Genomic DNA, 15,097 nt, shown 5'->3' on the forward strand with positions numbered 1-15,097 from the left:
AAAATAGAATAAATAATAATAAATAAAATAGAATAAATAATATAATAAAAAAAAAAAACCTGAAAAATGGTCACAGAAGCTAAAAATGGCCTGGGAAAAAAAAAATCATCCCTGAAAATGCAATTTTCCCACTGAATTTTCAGGAAGAGCCCTCATGGATGCACGGGAGCTGTATCAGATCCAGCCCAAGTGGGTGCAATCAGAACTATTTTTACATGGAAAAGGTTTCTCCTTTGATAGTTTTGAAGAGCACTGATAAAGCACTTCAAAGAGACACAGCCATGCTTTATCCTCCTTCCTCAGCTCCAGGAGTATCCCAAGAGCTGCAGAAGGACAGAAATTCCAATTTTTTTTATTTATTTTTTTTATTTTTTTTTTTCAGCTGTCACTTATATTTCTCTCTCTGCCTGGGATTAAGGAAGTTTCTTCTTCTTCTCAGGAAAATCAAAGTATCAGGAATTAAACTGCAGAATCAACAACCAAGAGGGAATATTATGGAGAGAATCCATTTCCCAGAGGGATTAACAACAACTGCAAAAAGCAGGGATCAATATTGACAGAGTCAAATTATCCAGATGCATGCAGAGATTCATTTGCTGCTCCTGGAGATGAATTTTAAAACTTAATAAATATAATTCCTCATTACCACATGTCTGCTGTGGATGGGCATCTTTCTAACTTAATAAAGAAAGGAATTTGAATGTGGCTTCTCCGAGCTTTAAAATTTTATTTTCAAGGGTATTTTGGAAGATTAAACAAATTATTTTGAAATTTGATTTTGTGTTTCTGAATGTATCAACAACCTTCATGGACTGGGAAATAAAAAAAAGTCAAATTTATGAAAATCTAGCAACAGTGATTAAAAAAACCCAACAAATCTCTAAGTCAAAAACATAAATCACAATGGTTCCATTTTTGTCACACTTAGGCCTCTCAACTAGAGAGAAGTTTATGATCCAGGACAATCTTAATTTAAGGATTTTCCTACCACTTTTCCCTTCACAAACTACTTAAATAATATTATGGAATTTATGGGTTGTTGATTGCACTCCTTTACCTGAGGATGCTGATTAACTATAGAGGAACAAACCAAGTTTGGACCTAAATTAACTAAAATTTTGTTCCCCTGATTTTTTTTTTCCTCCCATTTAATTATAGCTAGATTGTATCATTACTAAATTAAAGCCAAGCCAAATTACTTCTCCAATTCTTGCTCCAGGAATTAACACTATTTGCCTTCCAGGAGCACTAAAGTACAGAACTGCTTGAAATTATATCTTTTTTAAAGTGGTCTTTTCCTACTTCTAATTAAAACCATTCATCACTGCAAAATCTTTTGGGTTTGGTTTTTTTGGTTATTGTTCTGATAAACATTCCAGACTAAGCCTAATATTCTTAATTTTTAATTTTTAGCAAGTCAAGGCCTTGTTTTCCTGGGATGAACCCCAAATATTTCCTAAATCAGGGCTGATCCCAGGTCCTGGAAGAAAAGATTCCAGAATCTTGACCAGACCTCAGCACCTCAATTTCCAGAGCTGGTTTGGCTTCCTCACAGTTCAGTGTGTTTCAGTGTAAATGGCTTTAATTTTAGTATTTAATTGAATTTAGTTTTTCATTTTAACTTCCATGCAGTTTAAAAGCCAAGCCTGTGTTGCATAAAATGCGTCAGCAGCCATTTCCTGGGGGGAAAATGGGCTTAAAATTGAGATTAAGCCTGGTGAAATAGTACTGGGATACCTTGTTGAAAATATATATAATATAACCTGAATAATTTGGGTCACCTTCCCTCATCAAGGAAACCATGAGGAGAAAAACACGGAACTCAGAGCAGGTATTTTGGAATAACATTTGAGAAAAATGCCTTTTATTAGGAAAGGAGATGAACCTTGATGTGGTTTTACCAGTTTTTTAAAACAAATCCTATTTCTGCCTGCTGGTCCTGAGCTGGCAATTCCCATGTGGTGAGAAAAAGTGGGAATGTTTCCAAAGACCTGGAATCAGGCCCTCAAAGATGTCCCTGTCAGCACCCTCCCTAACCTGTGCTAAAAGGCTCTTTCCAGATAAAACCATGGAACCTGCTGCCTCAAGAGCATCGTGTTCCTCACCAGTGGCTGAGCTGGGAAAAAAGGATTGGAAAGCAAAAATGTCAAAAAAAAATAAAGGGAGATTGCTAAAAACCTGAGGAGCTTTCATCTCCCTCAAAGCCAGGAGAAGCACGGATTTTTGATGAAGGGATGTCTGGAAAGGCTGGGGAAGGTGAGAAATATTTCCACTCTCACTTTTTCTGGCATGTAATTATCTGGTTTTTTTAATTAATTTTTTTTTTTTAAATCTGACTTGCTGCTTTTCCTCTGAGGAATTCATTCCCCAGGGAGCAGCTGATGGAGAGGGGCCTGCCAAACCCAAGGCCAGCACAGAGAAATCTTCTCTACCTGAGCCTGGCCTGGAGGGTCTCCATCCCTATTGGAATGTGAGAATGGATCTCACCTCCTGATCCCAAAGCTCTGCTCAGCCTAAGGACTCCAAATATCAGGATTTTATGGCAGCCCGAGATTTGTGTCTAAACAAAACCAGGAATTTACACCAGCTCTGTTTTGTGGAGTCTGCAGAGCTTTTGATCCCATCTTTTCTGAGGAGGCTGTTTTTATTGAGACGTGCAGAGAAGAAAAACACAGCTTTAGCTTTTAATTATTTGCTGAAGTTTCTGCAGTCCTCCTTCCCCTCTTAATACCCAACAGGAAACCACAAACCACTCCCAAAGGAAGCTGCCTCTTACTGAGCCCTTGAGTAGCCCACCGAGTGTGGTCCCACCATCAACACCTCTGCATTGACTGGAGAAGCTTTGATGGAAGTGCAAAAACCAGAGGAACTTCAAAGTTCACTGTCAGAGATGCAAAGCAGAAGAAAGAAATGAGAAAAAAGGTGTGTCATTAATGCAGTGGCTAAATAAAACAACAGGCCCATGTGAGGAGAAATATTTGGGATTGCCACTTTTAGCTGGCTCTTACATCTTTATGGGATCATGGAGTGGTTTGGGTGGGAAGGAACCTTAAATCCCATTCCACCCCTGCCATGGCAGGGACACCTCCCACTGTCCCAGGCTGCTCCAAGCCCCATCCAACCTGGCCTTGGGCACTGCCAGGGATCCAGGGATCCACAGCTGCTCTGGGAATTCCATTCCAGTCCCTCACCACCCTCCCAGGGAGGAATTCCCTCCATAATACTGCTATAATCAGAATTATATTTGTAATTACAACAACCTAGACAGCCCCAGTCCACCAGAGAGAGTAACAACGCACAAATTTCATACCAGGCCAAGGCAGAGAGAAGAGCTGCAAGGGAGAGAAACCAAATTCCACCAGGCTGGACCCTCCCAGCTCCACTCCTGCTCTCCAACACCTGCAGCATTTCCATGAGAATGTGGGGGTGACTGGTGAAAAATACAGATTTAACTGCAAACCTAAACCCCACCGTCTGTATCTGTGTTGAAACCATCTGGATGGCACAAGCCAGGGGTTGGAATGCCAATAAAACCTGTGGAAAGCGAGCCCACGTGGGCTGAGTGCCACTGCTGTGCCACACTGTGGGCAGGGAGAGCTCCAGAGGCAGGGAAGCCTTCCATGGAAATCCTGAATTGAAAACAAACAATATTATTCACCAAATTATCGTCTGTTTGGGAAGCTGCAGCCATTAATTACTTCTGTGGGTTTAGGTTTTTAAACACAGCACCGGAGTGCTTAAAGATCCTCCCGATTAAATAATTCAAAATGTTTGCACGATATAACATGTTTGAAGGGGAGAGAAAACTCTGCTAAACACTTTGAATTCACGAGCAAGCACCTCATTAACATGCCCTGAAATCAAATATTTATCACCTTCTCCACTGTAATGAGCTCATTTAAGACAAATGTGAGAAAACCCCATCCTGTATTAAAGTTGGCGATGTTTTATTTATGGGCACTTTAATATTCACTCTAGGCCACACCAAAATATAAACACACAATTAATATTTCATTAATGAGAAAACAAAATCTATTTCTCCAGCTTGTGTGGGCTTGGACGAGGACAAAGCAGGTTTTGTGTGCTGTGATGCTGCACCCAGGTTGCTCTGAGGTGGGAACAATCGATAATCAATTATTGAAATTACCTTTTTCCTTCCTTGTTCCAATACCTGAATGCCCTCTGGGGGAAGAATCTTTCCCTGATTTCCAGTCTAAACTTCCCCTGGCACAGCTCCAGTCATTCCAGAGGAGAAATCAGTGTCTGTTCCCGTTCTTCCCCTCCCAAGGAAGCTGCAGATCCCAAGGAGCTTCCCCTCGGTCTCCTCTTCTCCAGCTGAACATTCCAAGTTCCCTCAGCTGCTCCTCATCCTGCTTCCCCTCCAGACCCTTCACCATCCTCACCGACCTCCTCTGGACACTCTCTAATCTCTTTTTTCTATTGCAGTGCCCAAAACTGCTCACAAGATTCCAGGTGAGGCCACCCTATCCACAGCTCTCCTCAGGATAAACCTTGGACTCACCTTTTCCCACATGGAGAAATGTGAGTGTGCTTGGGGCAGAGGTCTGAGCCGCAGTGTTCATCACACATCCAATATTTCCACAGGCAATATTCCCCAAACTGGGCAGTAGATGAGCTGAAAATTATTCCCAAAGGCAGCACTGCTCACACATCCCAAATTCCTGCGTTTTTCCCACACTTATTTCTCTTTCCAGCAGCAATATCTGTAACTTCTCGCTATGTACACCGGCCAGATAAACACCCACCACCACTTATCTACCCAGAATTGCTGGGTAATGCATTCATGAACAGAAAACCTCATGTAAATGCAAATTTTTTCACCCCTCTCCTCCCCAAGATGCTGCCAGCGGCAGAGTTTGGGGTCAAGGAGCCTCTTCCCATTATTCCACGGGTCTTGGCAGATGCATATCAGAGAGAATAAAAACCTCTCAGCTGCTGGCTCTGATCCAACCCCTCTGGAAAGAGCTGTGATCCTCGAGCTGACTCCAACCAGCTCCTGTGGGGCACCACAGCCTCAGAGAAACCCCGAGTGCCCTCAGCAGCTCCACGGGAATCCCTCAGCAAGGAGCAGTGCCAGGCCTGGAGATGCCCCCTCCATCCAGGGCTGCAACAGCAAAAGCTCTGGTGGAGCTCACCTTGCTCAGATTTTGGGTTCAAGTGTCTCTCATTGCTGTTTTATTTGGCTCCATTCTTTTCCATCACAAGTGGAATAAATCTTGGAAGATTTGCTGTGGGCAAGGACAACTTTATCCCAGGTTGCTGCAAGCCCCATCCAACCTAGTCTTGGATACTTCCAGGGATGCAGGAGCAGCCACAGCTGCTCTGAGAATTCCATCCCAGCCCCTCACCACCCTCACTGGGAGGAATTCATTCCCAATATCCCATCCAACCCTGCCCTCTCTCCATGGGAACCTGTTCCCCCTGAGTGTCCCTTGCCCACCAGCAGGAATCTTGCTGTGATTCCAGGGTTTCTCACGAAACATGGAGTGGTTGCATCTCCCATTCCTCAAATGTGATTCTATTCTTGGATCCAACCAGGGCACAGCTTTTCAGCCACCCAAAAACCTGCAGCACCGTTCAAGCAAAATGCCAGAATCCCTCCCAGTCGGTGCAGATGAAGGTAAAGGGGAAAAAATATGGAAAAAAACATCCTATAGACAGTTTTGACAGGATAAAAGCCTCTTGGCTTTGGAAATAAATGTCTCTACTTCACCTGGATGCTTATTTCTGATAAATGTCCCAGCTTTCCCTCCACAGCACCTGGAGCAGGGCCATTATCCCATGACAAGGTCCCATTCCACGGGCATTATCTTAGCAGGGACAATCTGATCTGTTTGAAAAAAAACCAACAAAATGCTCAATTTTTCCACAAACTTGACAAATACGTGGCAAAACCACCACCCCCAGTGCGGGCCAGGGCACAGTTTAACAATTCCAGTGTACAGTCCCACAAAACAAGGTGTAATTAGCTGCAATATTTTTGATGAGGTTCTTGCACACAAACAAGTGCTGCCACAATTCTTTGAAATGGATTTTTTCCCCTCAGGTTCCTCAAATCAAACCAGTGGCTTTACACCCATTATATTAACATAATGGTTTTTAATCACAATTATGCATAATCACAGAGTTTCTATTGCCTGGAAAAACATTTAGCACAGGTCTGCATCAGCTTTTGGCAGGCAGAGGAAGGAAATGCACTTAGTAAAGCAAATGCAGCTAAAAATGCATTTTTATGCATGAATCAGTCCAACAGGATGCACGGTTTGGTGATCAGGCATGGGTTTAAGCTAGAGAAAAAAAAAAAACAACATTGAGAACCCAATGAAAAATTCATTGTCCTTCAGGGTACATTTGACCATGGAATGATCTCGCAGAGCAGAGTTGGCAATTCAAGCTCTGAGGTCCAGAGAAAATTCTGGGAAGGATCTCTCTGAACAACTTGTAAGCAAAGTATTTATTATTACGACTATCCCTTTTTATTCCAACACCAAGCCGTTACCCCAAATGGAGCAAAAGTGACCTTTTGACCTAAAAAATATAAGGAGGGTGGTGAGGAAGCTAAAAATTATTAAACCCATAAAGTCCTTTAGACCATCAGATGTTGCAACAGATTTATATTAAGAGTTAATAAATAGGAAAAGATATTAAATCCTTAAACTAATTAGAGAAGTGCCCTGCAGTTCATCTCCATCTCAACACCTCCCCACGCTGCCTCTTTCATCTTCTGCTAATTCTCCTCACAAGCTCTCGAGGTCTTTCTTCAAAAGCTGATGGGATCTGTTCAGTTCTTTGAGCTCAGGTTTGCTCAGGAAGGTGTGAATTAAAATCAAAAGCCTCCAGGTAAGGAGGTTGCACATTGCCACACCTGCTGGAGCTGCTGGAATAACCCTTAAATTCATTTCTCAGTCTGCATCCAAATCCATCTGGAGCCATCAGACCCCCAAGTCCATCACATACACGAGTCCAGCACAGCTGGAGAATTCCTCTGACTTTACTTGTGGAGGTTTTTGGAAGACAAAATCCCTCTTTTCTGGCCACAGCAAACATTCCCCTCTTGAGAAGGTTGAGGGTCACAACTCAGGGGTGAACTCAAGTGAAGAACAGCCACAATCTCAAATCCATCTGGTCCCTGTCATGGAAAGAATCTCTAATTCCTGCCCCACCAAAAATCATCATCAGAACCAAACCAGGGCAGGCTCCAAGCCCAGGAGCACCTGATTTTCCTCAGAAAGAGCGAGGAATACAACAGCAAGGACTGGGATTGGGAATAGCCCAGCCCCACGAAGGACTCGGCACTGCAGAGCATCCAAACCACACTCACGAGGCTCCCGTGTGCAGAGAGCTGACAAAGGACCCTGTAATTCAAACCCAGCACAAAAAACACCTTGAATCCCTGAAAAACACCTTTTTATTTCCCTCAGAAACCTCCCTGAGACCCCCACAGCGACTTCTTCCAGCCTTTAACACGGGACCACCACCCGTGGCTCTTCTGCTGAGCAATATTTACTCATGTAAGAGGCACAGTCACATTCAAATTTAATCAGAGCCAGAGCAAATCAAGCAACAAACCAAATAAAGTCTGCAGCTTCTGTGGAAATAGCACATCCTGCCCATTTTTGACTGTAGCAATGTAAAGAGTTATTTCAAGTTAATTTCATTTGCTCTTCCGAGACTGCAAATCACAAACTCTCTCCCCATTTTTGTACTTTATCATCATTTTGCTGCTCTTAAAATGACAGCAGTAATCCTTTCAACGTAATTAGTTACTGTTCAGAAAGAGCAGCCACAGAAACGTGGCTTTGCAAGAATTTCAATCAGAACACCAAAATAATATGAAATATTTTAGAACAGTTGCTTTGGATGTCAGGCCTCATTCAAAAATTGTTTTGAAAAATTCCGTTTGCTCACGTAGATTCAATAAAATCTTTCTGTTTATCATTTTAGCATAATGTCTGTGAAAGAAAAGTGGAATTTAGCATTCAACCACCACAAAGGAGAACCCAACCAGCTCTTTTCTTCAAGGAGGAGTTTAGGTCTCACACCAAAATATTTTTAGGTCAGAAGAAATAAAACCAACCCTTCCTTTGGGATCTTTCCCTGATCCAATCCCTTTTAAAAATTCTCTTTATCAATCTCTCACCATCATTGTCCAGAGAAGCTGTGGCTGCCCCTGGATCCCTGGAAGTGTCCAAAGCCAGGTTGGAGCAGCCTGGGATGGTGGAGGTGGAACTGGATGAGCTTTAGGGTCCCTTCCAACCCAAACCATTCCATGATTCCTCAAACATTTCACAGGATTACTCCTTGCTGGAGGATATTTTACTTAAATTAATGGAATGCTAAGACAGAACATGATGAGCTTTAGGGTCCCTTCCAACCCAAACCAGTCCATGATCCCTCAAACATTTTGCTGGATTATTCCTTGCTGGAGGTGTGTCTACCTGGCATCCCAGTACTAACTCCTGGATTCTAAGTCCACATCTGGAATTACAGCCCACATCTGGAAGGAAAATGAGTCTTTCCACCCCCTTCTGTCCACATTCCCATTTTCTGGACCCTCAGAGGAATCCCTGGAAGAAGCAACACAAAGGATTTTGCCAGATGTGACTGGCAATCGACTCATTCATGAAACACATAATGCCAAAGTCTGCAAGATCTGGGTTTGTTCTCACCTAAGCCTAAAATAAAGGGTTTATTTGCTGCATTCTGGTGCACAATCCCAGAATGGGGGTTCAGAAATTCAGCATTTATTGACAGAAGAGTTAATTTGAACTTTAGCCACAATTTAAGAGCATGGGAAACCAGACTGAGCCTCTGAGAAGAATAATTTCTTTTATTTCTGAATTTCCACTTTGTCCCTGGATTTGTTTTTCCCTGAATCCCTGTTTTCCTTCCCTTGGAAACAGCTCCAGCATTCCATATCAGAATAACTCTCCCCATTGTCACAGGAAAGCGACGTTAACTATAAAATTGTGCTTCAAAAGCACTTCAAACCTTGGCCATATGTTTATAAATTTGGGGTTGCAGAATCTCCTCAAGTAGCACTAAAAAAGATGCAGAATTTCAGGGCTGCTGCAGCTGAAAAGGTGTCTCAGCACTCAGAACCTGCTTACACTCAGCCCTGATTTAGTGTTTATTTAGACAAAAATCTGATATTCTCATTAGCACTGGGAGAAATGCAGAGCAATCTGGATGCTGCCTGGACAATATTTAGATTATTGCAAGTTTACAGGATTAATTTGAGAATTTTTTCCCCTCAGGAAAGTCTCTTGAAGAAATGAAACCTCCAACTTTCATCACAATGCCTTCATAATGAAAAGCTCCTTTTATTGTTTGCTTTATGAAATCCAGCTATGAAATATATAATTCCACTTAAGTATTAATTAGCTAGTGGGCAAAATTTAAAGGGAAAAAAACCTTATAAACACTTTAAGAAATAAATAATAATTCCTACTCCAAAGTGGTTCAGTAAAATAAGACCAACCAAGATTTTAAATTCAGTGTTAATTCAATTATCAGAGCGCATTTCTGTTGACATAAATTCAGCAGTTAATATTTAACTCATTAAAAGTGACCAAATCATAATTTCCAAAGAATTATCTGGATGCTGGGAGTATTTTAAAGAGGCTGGAGGCAGACTGAAAGATGTGGTGTTGGATAATGGATGCACACAGGACACAACATTTAAAATAATCAAGCAGATTTCTTATTTCTCCACTCTGGTGGAATTTCCTTTGCAATTTATTTTCTACTCCCTCTACTAAAACCCTTTTTTCCCAGGCCACAAATGAATTTTTAGCAGTCATTTCTCTGTAATTGTCAAGGTTTTCTAGAGGACTTTAAAAAGTCTTTTTTTGTTTTGGTGTCAAGCTCCACCAGCACATTTTGTGTTCATCACTGCACAGGACAGAAACAGAAAAAGAAGATCAGAAAAAGATCAGGAAAATCAAGAAAATCAAGAGCACAGGGAGAGAGAGGTGCTCTACATCCCAAACACCAAAATTTGGGAAGTTGAGACATTTAAAACACACTCAGCAGCTCTTCCATGACCAGAAATAGAAAATTTTGGTGGAGGAAAAGTTTATCAGCTCAAAGTGATGACACAGGGACTCTAAGAGGTGCAGATTTCCACCAAATCCATCAGCTGAGAGAGGAGTGGATTCTCTGGTGTCATTTCACAACCTAAAATACCTCAAAATTAAGATTTGAACACTGGAAGAAAATCTTCCCCCTCTGAGCTGTTCCTTGCAGGGTCATTAAATGGATTATCAGAGGTGACATTAAAGTGCCAAACTCAATTAGAGCCTATAAAAGATGTGGAAAAGCCTGGAGAAGTCAGGTGGATTAATAAAACCTTGGAGAAGCAGGAACCTCCAAAAGGTGACAGAATTCTGAAATAAAGGCAATTGGCAAAATTTAATTTTATCCTTTAAAAAAAAATTAAGATAATTATCAAAATATCCACCAAGCCATGTGTTTTCTCCTTGAAGTTCAGAGTTTGAAAGTGGCAAAGCAGCTTTATTTGGAGTATCAGCTCCACAAAATCCCATTTCTGTCTTGGGAAGGGTGGGAATGCAGCAGAGCACAGCACAACCAGGCACAGGAGGGAAAAGAGAAACCAGAGAACTGCAATTCTCTGTCTTTCCCTTTTCATCATGACCAATTTTCCTTCCTCTGCTTTGAAATTTGACATCTGAAGTGACACCAGCTCCTTGTCAGGCCACACATGGTTTGTTTTCCCTCCCCTCACACAAACCCCATTAGGGCACAGCTTAACATTCAGATATTATTGATTATTATTTAAATACCCCTGATTTCCCCTTGTGGATCTATTATTTTTATTCCCATCTGGTGGCCAGGAGAGGCTGGATGTGGCCTGGCTCTTTGTTTTCAGCAGACATCACCCGCCTGCTGATATTTGGGGCTGACAAAACCCCACACATCCCTTCCCACGTGTCACCAGGGGTTCCTTGGGAGGCACAAGGTCTGGGAGAAATGTCCTGGACACAGAAATCTGTCCTGGTGTCACAGTGTGGGGTTTTGTTCCCCCAGAGGAAACTCGTTCTTCTGTGGCAAATGACACTGTAATGACAATAAATGCAGGAGCCATCTGGAACTGGGAGATGCTTTTCCTCAAGAGGATTTTTAAACTGCTTTGGAATGGTGTTTGTTGTTTCAGACCTAAAAAATCTGCACTGCTCGTCCTCTGAAATATGAGCAGGCAGCAGGAAGTTGGAAGAATCTTAGTTAAAAAAAGAAAATCAAAGGAACTTCTGTAAAAAATAAAAATACAAAGGATATTCCATTTAAAAGGGCATCACCTGTAATTCCTGCTTCCTGTAAGAACAAAAAACCAGCAACATCCAGCTTTAAAAACAAATGTATATCAGCTCTGGGGGCTGCATAGGGCAGTGGGGGAGGAGTAAAATGGAATTGGAGTGCATGGGATAAGAAAAACCTCCTTTCACTGAGGAATTAAAGATGTTATGGTTCATCCACTGGCACAGAGAAGCTGTGGCTGTCCCTGGATCCCTGGCAGTGCCCAAGGCCAGGCTGGACGGGGCTTGGAGCAGCCTGGGACAGTGGGAGGTGTCCCTGCCATGGCAGGGGTGGAATGAAATCTTCAAGGATCCAAGGATTGTGTGGATGTCTCTGGAATCTGTTGCTTGCAGGGTGGCTCTTCCCACACCAGCAGGAGAGGTTCTCATGGTCAGAAACTCCAGAAATTCCCAACTCACCCCACGGCAGGTGGAGATGAAAGGGACTCACACAGGATTTTGGGGCAGAGTGCCAGGGCTGGGTGCTCCCCACACCCTCTCCCCATCCCGGTGCTCCAGGAGGCTCCCACAGCTTCTCCATCCCAGCCTGAATGGTGGCACACCTCAGTGCCTTTCCCAGATCCTGCAGGGATGGGTTGGGAAGGAAAAGCAGCACTCTCAGAGCTCCCTGTGAGAGCTGTCTCAGTGCTAGCACAGCCTCTGCCCTCCAAACTGACAACAAACTCCTCGAGTTTCCAGCCCGGCACTTCCCGGGAATTCGCTCCGCTTTGAAGGGCAGGAGAAAGCAAGGAAAGGTCAGGGCAGACAATGACATTTTTAAACTGAAAATGTAATTGCAGTTTCCCTCTGAGGCTGGTAAATACGCTCTCAGCTATAAATAGGCCGTTTCCATCACTTTAAAAGAAGCTTAATTAATTTATCAGTGATCACAGCAAATGCAGCTTCAGAACTTTGTGACACACTCAGCACTGTCTCCTTGAGGTGTCCAGGGCCACATCTCACCTGCCAAACCGGGAGAGGGGGAAGGCAAAGCCTCTTTCCAACCAAATCTCATTTTCCCCTGCAATTTAATAACCATTATTAAGCTGTTTAATATGCACAGGTGGCTCTCCACGTCCCCAGGAAAGATTTTCCCTGTGCAGATACAGGATGCATTTTTTGCTGTTGGCTGACACAGCGGCAATAAAAGGTTGTTGGCATTCCAAGGATGCACTGGAGCCGTTGGAAAAAAGATGGATACTGGACAGGGCAGTCAGAGCTGGTTATGCAGAAGTAATTTCATGGGTGAGGAGAAGCAGAAGGTGCTTTAAGAATATTCTTAGGAATGCAGTGAGCCGAGGACTTTGAGCTCAGAGCAGGTGCTGCTTTCTCAGCTCCTTGCTCCTTCCCTGGGATCTGTTTTTCCCCAGTGGGATGCAGAGTGGGGAATGTGGGATGTCGGTGGTGCCATTCCCAAAGGACCAGGGAAAGATGCTGTGCTTTGAAATAGGGTGGGGCTGTAAAACACCTGGGGTTGTGCTTAAAATCCCTTCATTTTGCCATGCTTGTTCTGAAATTCCAAGGAAAATGTGAACAAAGGGGAAAAAAATTCACTCTGTCTCAAAATTCTGCATTTTCATTAGATCCCCATTAAAACCTTTAAGCATCTTCCATTTAAAGAAACAGCACTTGTATCAAAAAAATTCATTGCTAATTTTGCTTGTGAATCTCTTTTGATTTTCCATGAAATATGAAAGCAATTGTGGGTACAACAAGCTGGGTGTAAAAATATAAAATGGCATTTATAAAGAGCGCAGTAAACAACCTTTGATTAATAACAGCTAATAAACTCATTAATTGGTGAAGGATCTGGGTGTTATGATTAATAATTCCCTCAAATTCTTAACAGAAAGACTGGGAAAATGGAAATTAATCTTGAATGGAATAGATGAGTTGCTGAAAAACAACAGGGAAAGATTTGGAAACATTTACTGGGAGGTTACAGGAGGCCATGGGGGACAAACCCAGACCCCAAAGGGGCTGAAGACCTCGAGAGCTTCCAGCATGGCTGAGGCTGCCTCAATAATTCACCTTTTGGCCTTTCTCCTTTCCTCCCCTCTCCTGCTTTTCCCCTCCTCCTTGCTTGTTTATTTTTGTATTTGCCGAGTTTTCAGTAAAACTGGGACTGGGAAGCCCAGTTGGATGGGCCCTCCCCAACCCCACTGTGAGGCACAATCAAGCCCAGTTTGATCATAAAATTGTCAATAAATCATTAGAGAAAACCGCTCATCCTCTGCCCCAGCCCTCTCCAGGTCAATAAAATCCCTGCTGAGGAGCTGGAGGATGGATTCGGGTCCCGTTTGTACACCTGAGTAATGGATCCCTGTTCATATCCCTACTAAACATTGTGTATTCCAGTTTAAACAGCTTCTTTCCCCAAAAATAAGCTGCCAGGGCCAAGTTTACCCTCAGGCACGAGGCCCCGTTCACTTGAGCTCGACTTAAGCCTGGCTTTGATGGTTTAACAGGGATTTCCACGGTACACACAGCTCCGCGGAGTTCCTGACACGGGGAAGATTTCACCCTCTTTGCACTTCAAAGGCTCAGCTTTCCCATCCTGCTTGTGCATCCCTTTGTGCTCCTAACACTTCTCATCCCTCCAAATCCCAGCGTGGAGTCTCACGGAGCTTTTTCATAATCAGCCCATGACCGGCAGGGATGTGGGAAGAGGCTGGAAAAGCGGGATAGCTCCAAGCACACACATCAAGGGAACGTCCTGCTCAGCCTCCAGCATCATTCCTCCCTCCAGGGCTGCACCTTCCCAACTTGAGCTGGTTTGAAGGAAAAAGAGAAGAAAACTTTCGGAGTCGACTCCTGCTGCCTGCAGGAACCGCTGGATTCACACCAACCAAAGATTCCGAGATAATCGGGAATTTTGCAGCTGATTGCAATCCCAGCTCACCGAGAACTCCGGAGCCTCCTGCTCCTGCCTGTCCCAAAATCTGGGCTCAGGTAGTCTCAGCCCAGGGAAAACAGCTCCTGGTTACAGCCCTCAAAATGCCAGGCTGGGGGGAAAAAAACATCTGCTGTCACTTGGGTGTTTTAGGCAGGAACCAAAGTGAGGCAGGAAAAACTGGGGAAGGGAAAATGAAGGATTGGATGGAAGGAATTGGGTTGTATTTTTTTAAAAGAGCAGTAATAAATAGGAAGGGGATAAAGGGGAAAGGGGCAGGAAGATAAAAACCCAGATGTGCTCAGCTCTCCCTAGCTCCAAGTCAGACATTCCTGAGAACAAAAGCCCCGTTTCTCTCTGAAACAAAGAAAACAGATTTGGATCTTCTCAGCGACCCCTCATGAGAAAATCCCTGGCCAGGTCTCAGCACTCTCCCCTCTGGAATTCCGTGGCAGTGGCCATGGACATTTCCACATCAGCCAGCTCCAGGCAGAACCACTGCCTCCAAAAATCCCTCTGGAATATCAAGGTGTCTGTATAAAACCACATCCCACACTGGACAGAGGAGGAGCAACACAGTGTTAGTTCATTTTCTCTAAGTTTTTGCTTTTAATCACTTATTTTTCAAGTGTTTCTACATTCAAACAAGTGGCTGTTGTGCCAGCCAGGGAATGGCTGCATTTTCCTGGGATTTTGCTGTGTCAGGAAATAGTGGATGGATTTCCACAGCCCCAAATACAGGTGTTAGATAAATACTTTGCCATCTTTCAGGAATATTTTAACAGATTTCTCCCATATCCAGGGGGTGAGTGGTAAATTGTTCATTCAATGATTGGCCTGAATAGCATGACATACCTCTAATACATGT

Source organism: Parus major, chromosome 9 (assembly GCF_001522545.3).
Source record: "Parus major isolate Abel chromosome 9, Parus_major1.1, whole genome shotgun sequence".
NCBI classification, from domain to species: Eukaryota; Metazoa; Chordata; class Aves; order Passeriformes; family Paridae; genus Parus; species Parus major.